This window comes from Euleptes europaea, chromosome 4, assembly GCF_029931775.1.
Source record: "Euleptes europaea isolate rEulEur1 chromosome 4, rEulEur1.hap1, whole genome shotgun sequence".
NCBI lineage: Eukaryota > Metazoa > Chordata > Lepidosauria > Squamata > Sphaerodactylidae > Euleptes > Euleptes europaea.
This window is the reverse complement of record NC_079315.1, coordinates 74578606-74591523: the sequence shown is the minus strand read 5'-3', so window position 1 is coordinate 74591523 and position 12918 is coordinate 74578606.

Sequence of the window (12918 nt, the reverse complement as noted above, 5' to 3'; positions counted from 1 at the left end):
GTTCTTTTGTGTATATTTTACTGATGTGCACATGCCTTTAGATAAAATACAAAAAAAATTAGTTCATACCACTCGTCAAGATTTTTTTGCAGTGTTTTGTCAGAATAAATAGGTACATCGGTAATACCGAGGAAACAATACAACACAAAGGGCATGAAGGAGCTGAAAGTTGTGGCAAAATATGGCTCTATAGCTCTCTGCAGAAACTTTGAAAAGAAAACCAGATAATTTTGAACTCCACAATCGGGGAGGGGAAAGGGTTTGGGCAAGGATTTCAAAAACCATCCTAGACATAATTCTAAAACATAGTCTTGAACCTTAAACATTAAACCCTTGAGAGAGATGCTTCTTGAAGTCCAAGCAAGTGGCAGGGCCAGTCCATGTGGGTTTCTCTAATTTTAGTTTTAAGCAACATGGATCACATTGGATACTGAAACTGGTAGGAAAAATAGACCAACTTTTTATTTACATGCTTTCTGTCAATTCAAAAATGTCTAAAAGGATAGAGATGTCAATAGTATCCTTATGAAAGATCATTATGAAAATTTAGCAAGTGAGGTGTATAGCCAGGTGGGAAAGTGAGTTAATAGAGTTTGTAGATAACAAATTGAAAGGATAGAGAATTCCAAAATGAGTGCAGAGATACTTTCCTTTACACAAACACTTCCAAACTGTTCAATTCCTTTGCTCAGGAAGCCCTGAAAACTTCCTAAAATTGCTGTAAAACCTTTCCTCTGCTATCAGGCAAGTCTGTCTTAATAGTTACCACTCACTGAGAAGCATCAGTGGATCACTGTGAGGTACCAACTTAGCAAACAAATCTGGCAAGACCTGTGTATTACAAAATAGTAGCATTGTTAGGAGAGATACTTTTAATTCTTCTTCACCCAGTTTTCCCCTGAAATCCAACCATCTATTTCTGTTCCTCTTTTTAGAAATGTGATTCTGCTTTGATAAAAAGAGAAGTTTGAAGAGAGGAGGTGCAGGAAGGGAGGTTCTTCTCCGAATTTGCCTCATTGATATGTTTTGAGTAGAAAATGTAGAAGAAGCTAATGATATACATTGCTATGTTTGATGGATAGGCTGCCATCCTAAGAACAGTTCCCTGGGAGTAAGCCCCCTTCGATAACATTAAACTTACTTCTGAATGGACCTGTTTAGGATTACTCTCATAGTGAGGATAATTGCTTCCCAATTTTAAATGGCTTTGTTGGGAGGGGGGATTGGCCTCAGGTGAGAAAAATGCCTTCAGGCATATCTCCTCCAAAATGAATCTGATCTCTTCACCTGAGTTAGCTTCCCAGAAGAAAACTGCTCACAGTTTGAAGGAATCACTGGCAAGAACCAACTTTGAAGAATGCATTCACTAAGATTAGGGTTGCCAACTTGCAGGTGATGGCTGGTGATCTCCTGCTATTACAAATGATCTCCAGCCAATAGAGATCAGTTCACCTGGAGAAAATGGCCACTTTGGAAATTGGACTCTATGGCATTGAAGTCCCCCCTCTCCAAATCCCCCCTCTCTGAGTTTGCTTCTCCAAATCAGTTGCTCAGACGTTGATACAGAAACAATAGATTTATTGAAGCCTTCAGGAGATGAGACAGGCACAGGTAGAAAGTTGCAAGTGAGGGGCTATACGGGTTTACAGAATATATTGACTCCAGGGCACTGGGGCACTGGGGTTCACACTTATTGTTATGGGAAGTTACAAGCTTGGCATAATACAAAACATCAGACGGATCCCAGGAAGTCTGGTGCGGCTATCACACTTCCAAGGCCGCACCGGCCTGAGGGAGTACTGGCAGGAAAACAGCGGGGGGGAAGATACATGGGCCATCAGGCCTGGCGCCTGAGACCAGAAGGTGTGAACTGCTTTTACGAGTTCACTGATAATACCGCAGGTGATGGAAAGCAGAGACACAAAGACAGAGACCCTCACATTTCTGCCCCCCTTAAGGCCCCCCTCCGGGAGGATGAGGCTTATCGGGATAAGCAAGGTGGAATTCTCGGACCAAGCGAGGAGCTGCCATGTGGGGTGCGGCCACCCATTCGTCATGAGCGGAGCCAAGGTTTTTCCAGCGAACAAAGTAAAACAGTTTCCCTTTCTTCCATTTGGAATCTAAAACCTTGGATATTTCCAAATGGGTGTCCCCTCCTACTACGGTAGGAATCTCATGAGCGGGAGGGGGGTGGAACTGGGGAGCTGCTACATAAGGTTTGAGGAGGCTTATATGGAAGACTGGATGAACCCCCTTGAGTGTCTTAGGGAGACTCAGTTCCACGGTAACCTCGTTGATTACTCTGGTAATGGGGAAAGGTCCTACATAACGGTCGCTCAGTTTTTTGCAGGGGCGAAGAGAGCGGAGGTTTTTGGTGGACAGATAGACTTGCTCCCCCACCTTGAGTTCCCATCCCGGAGACCGGTGTTTGTCCGCTTGTTCCTTGTACTTGCTTTTTGCCCTTTCCAGATTTTTGAGCAACCATGGCCAGGTGGATTTAACCACCTGAATCCACTCCTGAAGATCAGGGGTAGACTGGAGCTCTGGCGAGACGGGGGCAGAACCGAAAGGGCCAAAATCCGTCCCGTATATAACTTGGAAGGGACTAAAGCCGGTAGAGGAATGAGGCGCATTGTTGTACGCATATTCGGCAAATGGCAGCAGGTCAACCCAGTCATCCTGGTGGAAATTTACATAGCAGCGCAAATAACATTCTACTACCGCATTTACTCGTTCTGTTTGACCATCCGTTTGGGGGTGATAGGCGGAAGAAAGGCCCTGTTCCTCCACTCCCATTAACTTTAGGAAAGCCCGCCAGAATTTGGCAACAAACTGGACCCCCCGGTCGGAGAGGACCTTCCTCGGGATCGAGTGTAGCCTGAGGACGTGCGTGATGAACAGTTTAGCTAAGCCCTGGGCTGAAGGAAGACCTGCACATGGAACGAAATGAACCTGTTTGGAAAAGAGGTCTGTGATAACCCAGAGAACCGTTTTCCCCCGACTTGGAGGTAGGTCGGTGATAAAATCCATGGCGATGACTTCCCAGGGACGGGAGGGGTTCTCAAGCGGTTTGAGAAGCCCCGGGGGTTTTCCCATCCGTTTCTTGGCTGTGGCGCAGGTGGGGCAGCTGCGCACATACAACTCCACATCAGATCTCATACCGGGCCACCAAAACTGCCTTCGAACCAGGTGAAGCGTTTTTACGAAACCAAAATGACCTGCCAGCCTGGCCCCATGTACCAGTCCCAATACTTCTTTGCGAAGGGAAGATGGGACATATAGTTTCCCCCCCTGCACCCACCAAGTGTTGGTTCGTTCCAAGCCAGGAGGGAGGAGATTGTGCTCCTCCTCCTGCAAGGAGGCGTCCCGGAGTCGCTGTTGGAACACTTCCGGGATACCTTTGAGCGTAGGGGGGGTCTCCGGTTGGCGGGCTTGGGATCGGGTGGTGACGGCTAAGCCAGGGACTTCCCCTCGCTGTTCGGGAGTGAACAGGGAGTCGACGGGGCGATCGAAATCGTTGCGATACTGGGGAAGTCGTGACAAAGCATCAGCTAGGGCATTTTCTTTGCCAGGGACATGTTTGAGGGTGAACCGGAATTTTGCAAAAAATTGGGCCCACCGAATTTGTTTGGCATTGAGTTTTCTAGCTCCCTTGAGAGCCTCAAGATTCTTGTGATCTGTGCACACTTCGAACGGCAGTTCGGCCCCCTCCAAGAAGTGTCTCCATATGGTAAGGGCATGTTTGACCGCTGCTGCCTCCTTCTCCCAAATGGCCCAGTTGATTTCGGACTGGGAAAACTTCTTGGAGAAGTAGGCGCACGGCCTTAACCGTCCCCCCTCATCCCTCTGCAATAGGGCCCCGCCCATTGCTACATCCGAGGCATCCACCTGCACCACGAAGGGCTTGGTGCAATCCGGGTGAGCCAAAACGGGTTCGGATGAAAAAAGTAGCTTTAAACGTTCAAAAGCTTGCTGGCACTGGGGAGACCATTGCAGACGGGCTGAGGGGAGTGCGGCGCTAGCCCCCCTGTCCTTGGTACGTAACAGGGCAGTGAGGGGAAGCGCAACTTGGGCAAAGTTGGGAATGAAATTCCGGTAAAAGTTGGCGAACCCCAAAAACTGTTGAAGTTGGCGGCGGGTAGTGGGGGTTTCCCAGTCCCGCACCGCCTGGACCTTGGCGGGGTCCATTTCCAACCCTTGGTGGGAAATCACATACCCCAAAAATGTAATAGAAGGTTGGTGGAATTCACACTTGGACACCTTAGCATACAGTTTGTGCTCCCGCAGCCGCTGGAGCACTTCTCGCACTAGGCGCACATGTTCTTCCATGGTCTCAGAGTAAATAAGAATGTCATCGAGAAATACCACCACCCCCCGAAACAGTAAATCATGCAAAACTTCATTAATTAATTGCATAAAGACACTCGGAGCCCCCGAAAGTCCGAACGGCATGACCAGGTACTCAAACATCCCAAAACAACTGGAAAAGGCCGTTTTGGGTTCGTCTCCTTCTTTGATGCGAATGCGGTGGTAGGCTTCTACCAAGTCCAGTTTGGTGAAGATTCGGCCCTCCTTTAATTGTGCTAGAAGGTCAGGAATAAGAGGGAGGGGGTAAGCATTAGACTGGGTGACTGCGTTCAGTCTGCGAAAGTCAATACACAGTCTTAAATCTCCCGTCTTTTTCTTTACAAAGAAAGCTGGGGCTGAATAAGGAGCCTTGGAGGGGCGTATGAAACCCCTCGCCAGATTGACATCCAGATAGTCCCGCAATACAGTCTTTTCACTGGGGCTCATGGGGTAAACCTTTCCCTTAGACAGTTTGCCTTCCCCCACGATCTCGATGGCACAGTCCGTTTCTCTGTGGGGAGGCAGTTCGTCGCACTCTCTAACATCGAAAACATCAGTAAACTGCGAGTACTCAGAGGGTAACTGTGGAGAGACTGGGGCGGGGGACCCTACCAGTGCGGCGGCTGGAGTTCTGAGTACCCGTTTCTTGTCATGCAACCCACAGGGGTTTTCGGGGAAAGAAAGCACCCGTTTAACCCAATCAATGGAGGGATTGTGTCCCCTTAACCAGTTCATCCCTAACACCACAGGGGTTACAATAGGGGCGATGGTGAAATACAACCGTTCCCAATGTTCCCCCACGGACATAATCACGGCTGCAGTTCTGTGGGTCACAGGGCCCCGTTTAAAGTCACTCCCGTCCATTTGGGAAAAACGGAGGGGTCCCGGAAGCCGCTTGCGCCGGACCCCCAACTTCTTGGCAGTTTCCTCATTTATCATGGTGCGGGCACACCCCGAGTCGACCAACGCGGGGACCTCTAACGGGGGACCCCCTTTGGGTAGGGACAGATGAACACGCACAAATACATTGTCCTCTTGGGCGCTTACCATCGGTGGAGCTCCTTGCACAACGATAGGGACGGTCTGCTGCGGAGCCCCCTCTACAGCAGACCGACGGCGTTTTTTGCCGGCTGTTCCCACTCTTCCTCCTCGCTGGAAGAGGGGGACGGGGTGGTGGCCTCCGGGGAGCCGTCCGAATCAAAGACGGTATTTGTAATCCGGGACCCCGATGGGACCGTAGAGTCGGATGCCCCATCCTGGGGGCGCGCGTGGAGAGCGGAGGGTGCGCCGGAGCGCCGGCTCAGTGGTCCGCTTCTACGGCGAGGCTGGCTGTCGGCGGCCGGTTTCGTCGGCTCGGCCTGGGTTTGGCGGGGGGGGGTCGGACGGCCTGAGCGAGAGGGGCATTGCGATGCAAAGTGACCCTTTCCCCCGCAGATCAGGCAGACGCCGGCCTCGAACCGCTTGCGGCGTTCCGCGGCCGAGAGACCCCCGCCACCCCCTTGCCGGAGTTCCCGGCCACGGTCACCTCGGGGCCTGGGGTCTCGCCCAAGCCGTTGCTTGGACAAGTTCAGGAGTTGCTTGCGATTCTCGATGTCAGCAGCATGGCGAACCCAACCTTCCACATCCGGGGGGTTCCCTTGCATGAAGGCCCAATGTTGGAGGTCTGGGTTGAGACCCTCCCTGAAACATTGTACCAAGGTAGCTTCACTCCAGTCCAGAATTCGGCTAGCCAGTGACTGGAACTCACTTGCATACTGCGCCACCGACTTAGTCCCTTGGCGCAGTTGCATCAGGGAGGCTTTAGCCCGCTCACCCAGAGTCGGGTCCTCAAAACGGTTTCGGAGTGCTACCATGAACTCGTCCAGGGTTCGCAGTACCGGCGAGCGGAGTTCATACTGCAACACCATCCAGGCAGCCGCCTCCCCCTGCAGTAAGGAAGCCACGTACTGCACCCGGGACTCCTCAGAAACAAAGGTTCGGCCTTGTTCCCGCATAAAAATGTCCACTTGGACCATAAAAAAGGTCAATTGGTCTCCCGACCCGTCATACGTGACTTTCAGGTCCCGACGGGCCGGGGGGGCAGGGGTTGCGGGCGGAACTGCCGGCGCCCCGTCTGGGGGAGCACCGGCTGGAGGTTGCAACTTCAGCGCATCTAGGGCCGTGGCCATCTCACCCATTACGCGTTGCATGGTCTCCATCTGCTCCTGCATAGCCCGGCGGTCTTCCTGCCACTGCTTTCGTTCTTCCTCCATGAGGGCCTCTTTGCGGGCCGGGTCCCCTTCGAGTCCCGTGCTGGGGAAGGCCAACCGGCGATCCTTCGCCGCAGTCCGCGAGAGCGACCAGCCCTTGGGAGAGTCCAGCCAATAAGTAAGCCCCCGGGGACGTTCGTCCCGATCTTGGTCGGGGGCGCGACCCTTCGGTTTCTTTGGCTTGGCTCCCTCCTCCTTCGGGTCCGGCTTCTCCGGCTCGTCCGGAGCCTTGGGGGCATCGGGGATAGGGGTGGTATCCTCGTCGGCTGACATTCTGTCCAAAGCGGTACAGCTGCAGTCCGAGAGGCAAAGACTTGCAACTTAATGTGAGAGATCCCCCCTCTCTGAGTTTGCTTCTCCAAATCAGTTGCTCAGACGTTGATACAGAAACAATAGATTTATTGAAGCCTTCAGGAGATGAGACAGGCACAGGTAGAAAGTTGCAAGTGAGGGGCTATACGGGTTTACAGAATATATTGACTCCAGGGCACTGGGGCACTGGGGTTCACACTTATTGTTATGGGAAGTTACAAGCTTGGCATAATACAAAACATCAGACGGATCCCAGGAAGTCTGGTGCGGCTATCACACTTCCAAGGCCGCACCGGCCTGAGGGAGTACTGGCAGGAAAACAGCGGGGGGGAAGATACATGGGCCATCAGGCCTGGCGCCTGAGACCAGAAGGTGTGAACTGCTTTTACGAGTTCACTGATAATACCGCAGGTGATGGAAAGCAGAGACACAAAGACAGAGACCCTCACACCCACCCTCATCAGGCTCCACCCCCAAAATCTCCAGGTATTTCTCAACCCGGAGCTGGCAACCTACCTGAGATGCTTTTTCTCCAGGCCCAATTGTCCCCTTGAGAATTCAATGTAGAACATACAGTTGCTTGCAGAGGGACAATGTGGGAGGATCAGATACACCCCCAAATACACTTCTGAGTACAGCAGCAGTCTTGTCTGCACTGTGTTTTTTATTTAAATGCACATCACTATCTGAATTGAGATGTGTATTTGGATACACATTCAAGCATGCATGCCACTGAAAGCAATATAGTGTGGATAGAATGCATCCACACTTGGAAACGCGTACATCTGTGGTTTGTGGTGCAACAAATGATATTCCTACAGAAGTCTGCCTCCATGCTTTGGTCTCCTTACATGAATTGGAAAAGAAAGCATGGAAGGGTTTTTTTTTTTTTTTTTTTAAAGGACAGAAGGATACTTCCTCTTTGACCTGCCTGTCTTTTTTTGTTGTTGTTGTTGTTATTATTTTATTCAATTTGTACCCCATTCTATTCCCGGCCAAGCCTGGGGCTCAGAGTGACAAACAATTTGAAAAGAACCAATACATAAGTTCCAACAATCAATTAAAATTATATAAACATTTTAAAACAATTAATTAAAAAGCCATTACATCTAATTATACTAATTAGTACCGGTGATAAACCACTAGGCTCTAGAGAGTGGGGGGAAAATCAGGACCCACCCCCCGTCATAATCGATAAGATGAAACAGGCAAAAAAGGGGGGGAAGGAGGCCAGCCAAAATATACATTGCTGCCCTCAACCATAGGCATGGAGGAACATCCCAGTCTTCTTTGGGAGTAGGATGTAACAACAACTGCAAAAAGCAGAAGCACATACTGTGAACATTTTTTTAATCTTATTTGTTTCAGTAGGTAACAGCAAAAACATTTAGATGTCTGTATTATTACCAGTTCTTAATTGTTATTGTTCAGATTGAAGGTGGCTCCATTTACAAGAATCAGTATATTTGTATGCCAGTATATTACACTCACAATTGGGGCTGGGTGTTAAATAATATTTAAACAGAGTAAAACCTGTGATTCTGGCATTTTATTAGGATTCTTGGTCAGATTTAATTCAGAAAGGGAAAACCTTATTTTCCATTTTGTGGATAATATGTACACCAGGAGTTAAAGAGAATGTTTGGCTGAAGAAAAACTTTAGATTCATAATGAAAATATTTTTCAAGCGCTAGATGAGTCAGAGATTTGGTAATTGGATAGTGAGTCCTTCACCTCTAAGTTTCCACTTGCAATCTGTCCCTTGTGGGCACTTTCCGCAAGAACTGAATAGTCATGGATACTGAATTATGATCTCTCGCTAAAAGCTTGGTCTCCAAAAGACAAAGCACAATGGCCAAGTATTAGATGAAATTTCCCCCAGTATTCTCAATACACTCAGGCCCAATGAATGAATACGAGAGCAAAGTTAGAAGTCTGAGTCACTTAGCCTTACCAAAAATAATTAAATCTTGGACACAGATAATAAAATCAAAGAGGGAGAAAAATACACTTCCAGTAGACTTGCAACTTTGACACATTTGTTTGCTTCTCTGTACTTTATCCACTGGGGAAAGGGCAGCGAAAATAGGATTTCTGAAAAACTTTTGTATTACTCATGAATGAGAAAGGAGTAGTTCCTTTTTTATTGCATTTTCTTTCTTTACTTCTCCTGCACTGCAGTTTACTTCTGTCTGGTTCTTAAACTGGTCTGGGGATTTCTGAGTATATTTTCAGATGGGCCCAAAATGAAATTAACTAATTAAATGAAAGTGCTAGAGAGGTTGCCAGTAGAGGTCTTAGTGATTTGGGGGCCATGGGAAAAAATCCAGGATGGGGCCCAAGAATCACTGCCAGCCCTGCTTCCTCCTCTGATATGAGGCAGCCAGGAGCTGCCACTGCTGGAAGCAACTACCCAAGTCCCACATGGGATGGGTGTGAGCAATGGCAGGAGCCTGATTTTTGTTCTGGGCAGGACCATGGCCAGTAGGGCTGTTGAAAAAAAAAATCGGTATAGTTCGGCTTCGGCAAAATTCGGCCCTTTTAAATTCGGGCCGTGCCAAAGTCCGAACTCCCCTGCTTCGGATCCCTGAAATTCAGGCGAGATCCGAAGTTCGGGGGAAAATTCAGCCCCCCCCGCGGGCCTTCACGGGGCTTCCCTGAAGGCGCGCGGGGGGCACTTTAAACAGATCTGCGCCTCCCAGCTGGGAGATCGGTTTAAAGGCCCTCCCATGCGCCTTCAGGGAAGCCCCATGAAGGCGCACAGGGGGGAGAGCCAAACCCCAAATTTGCCGAATTTATTTGCCGAACACCCCGAAGTCGGGGAATTCAGCTCCCCCCATTTCCCACCTTTTTTGAATTCGGTTCGTCCCGAACCGGAAACCGCCGAATCGGGGGAAATTCAGCAGTTTTTCGGTTCGGGATGAACCGAATCGATAGCCCTAATGGCCAGTTGCTGCCCTCCCCAAGCATGAAGCCTGGGGCAGCTGCACTAGTTGCCTGTTGACTAAGGCCACCCTTGGAGGTTGCTTTGATGTTTCTACTAGATGCTGAAGAGGAAACTTTTTTTAAGGTTACATTAAGTATATGAACCTAAAAAACAGATTTTCTGTTCATCATTGCCAGCACAGACACTGAAGATTTTTGGGGAAAACCTTGACTTTATGTACTGTTTACATAAATGCATGCTTATACCTCTGTTAGGACATGGTGACAGAGAACCAGAGGAACAGAGGAATTTTAATTTCAAGCATTTGCATGCATGTTTGGATGAAAGGTAAAGAACAAGCATACCAAAAACCTATTTCATGAAACCTACTGGCTGACTGGATTTGAGAGGTAGTTAATGTTCTCTTAAGAGAGGGGGTGGTCACCCCAGCCTTGAAACAGGCTGTGGTGCATTTGCTTCTAAAGAAGTCTGTGCTTAACCTAGGAGATCTCAATAATTATTGACCATCTCAAATGTCTCATTCTTGAGCAAGGTGATTGAAGAGGCGGCAGCTGGACTACTCCAAGTTATCCTGAATAAGACAGATTGTTTAGATCCCTTCCAGTCTGGATTTAGGCCTGGTTATGGAGCTGAAACAGCCTTGGTCACCCAGCTGGCTAAGTTTGAGGCCAGGGTGAAGATGCCAACAACCCTAGTAGCAATGGTAGGCTGCTTGTTAGTCACATCTCAAACTAATTCAGTGATGTTCCATTGATGTAGATGGACCATTAATAAACTATTTAATCTGTAGGGTTGCCAGCTCCAGGTTGGGAAATACCTGGAGATTTTGCGGGAGGAGCCTGAGGAAGGAGGGGTTTGGAGAGGAGAGGGACTTCAATGCCATAGAGTCCAACTGCCAAAGCGGCCATTTCTTTCCAGATGAACTGATCTCTATTGGCTGGAGATCTCCAGCCACCCCCTGGAGGTTGGCAACCCTATTAGTCTGCATAGTAGTGTCTTGTGGCCTTATTTGGAGGGAACAGTACAATGCAGAAATGAAATTGACCATGAAGAGTTAATAGGCTGTTAAAGTGAACAATGTTGAATAATGGGTCAGTATGAATTCTTTTTCTGTTGTATTGTAAACCTTCTGGGTAAATTTCAGTCTGAATGTTTAAGTAACACTTCACACACCTTTAATAAATTATACCTGAAAAAGCTGGTATTCTAGGCAATTTTGTATCTTGAAAACATTAGACTGCCATATCAAAAAGCACTATCATGGCTTTAGGCCATAATTGTCAAACTATGCAAAATGCTATTTTCACTACTATTCAAACATTTTATTGCCTTAATCCCAGGAAACATACAATTGCAGAGGATTTTTTTTTGCTTTCATATTAAACCATATTTTTTACAGTGATCGTGACCTGCAAGATTTTTTCAGTAGTCAGAATATGGCTGAATGCCATTTTTGATTTTCAACTATTTCAGTTGCTATAGCAAGGCTAGAAATATCTGATGCACAGGAAAAGCAATTTACTATAAAATCAACCAAAACAAGATAGTCTCCTAACTACTGATGTGTGAACCCAAAAAGGCTCCTTACTACCACTCATTTTGGATAAACATCCCTAAGTTTGGATGCTTATCTTAAGCTTACATAAATTTATCTTGCTAGACCTCTTTGATAGAGAAATCGGATTGGCAATCTTTCAAAAATATTGGTCTTCTAGTGAGATTTCTAATACTTTCTTGGTTCACCCTTGTTAAAAATAAACCATGAGAACAGTTTATCTTGAATAATCTTAATAATCCCATATCAACTTTTGGAAACTACTAGAACGTTCAAGTAATTTAATTTTAAATTTTAATTGGTTACAGTTAAGCTTTCATTTCTTTCTGGACACAGCGCTGTCTTGGGTCTTATTTGAGTTTACATGTGTTCACAGATCTCTAATGCTGGATGTTTGAAATTTGTGCAGTTATGTAGACTTGTCAATAGTCTGGTTTTTATTAATGATACTAGTTTTTGTTCTCACTTTGCCCTTTGTTAACAGCAGTAAGTTTGCCCAAAAGCCAATGAACCACATGACTTGTTTTGTACCCCCAACAGAGCAGGACTTACTTTTCTCAAAAGTAGCATCCTCTATGTCAAATGGAAAACTACTTTTAACACAGAGAGAAGCTTATTTAAAATCAAGTTTTTAAATAAGATACCAGGGGTCTTTTGTTAAGACAGAAAAGTTTTTTAAAGTGGGTACATTTAGTCCTTAGCATGCTTATGCTGAGGATCCTGGAGGAAAAGACACCATCCTTTTCCTGGGATACTTTCTACATTCCCAGTTGTGTGCTACAGAACCTATACACAAAACCAACGAGAAACTGATGTCTGTATACACTCTGGAATCGATTTACCTTGGCTTTAATAATTCCTGTGTTACACAGTCAGTGGCTGGGAAATGGACCAGACAAAAGAATTCAATTAATGGACATTGATCTGACTCCAGCTAGTGTTGTTTGTCTGAAAACCAAATGCATCCCCCAAAATTCCAGATGCAGCCCAGACAACTTTGCACTCTCCTAAGCTGCCAGCAATTGAAATAAAACCATGGAAGAATTATTCAGCACCAAAATCAACTAAATTTTCAGTTGATTAACTGGTAAAACCATTTTTGATAGTGAGGATGACTTTATCTGGTAAGCCTAAGAGCAAGGGGAATACTTGTTAGGGGCTTCCTCAATATTACTGTGTTTCTCTTTTACAGAGTGAATGACAAAATATTAAAAATGTTCATCCCTTATAAAGGAAGAGCCTTTGTTTATTAATTAATATCTCAAAATGTTTCCCTTATTTAACTTTTGGAAATATTAATTCTTATTTAAATGAAAATATAATCTATAATAATGGTAGTTTAGTTTTAATAATGTGTTTTATCTCATAACTATATTCCAAAGGCATCTTTAATCAAGGAATAGGTTAAATATAGCAGATGATTAATTGCTTTTTGTAATGCAAACCAAAAACCATAGTTGGACAACCAATAATTCCATACTTCCCATAATAACTTGTGTACCTGATCT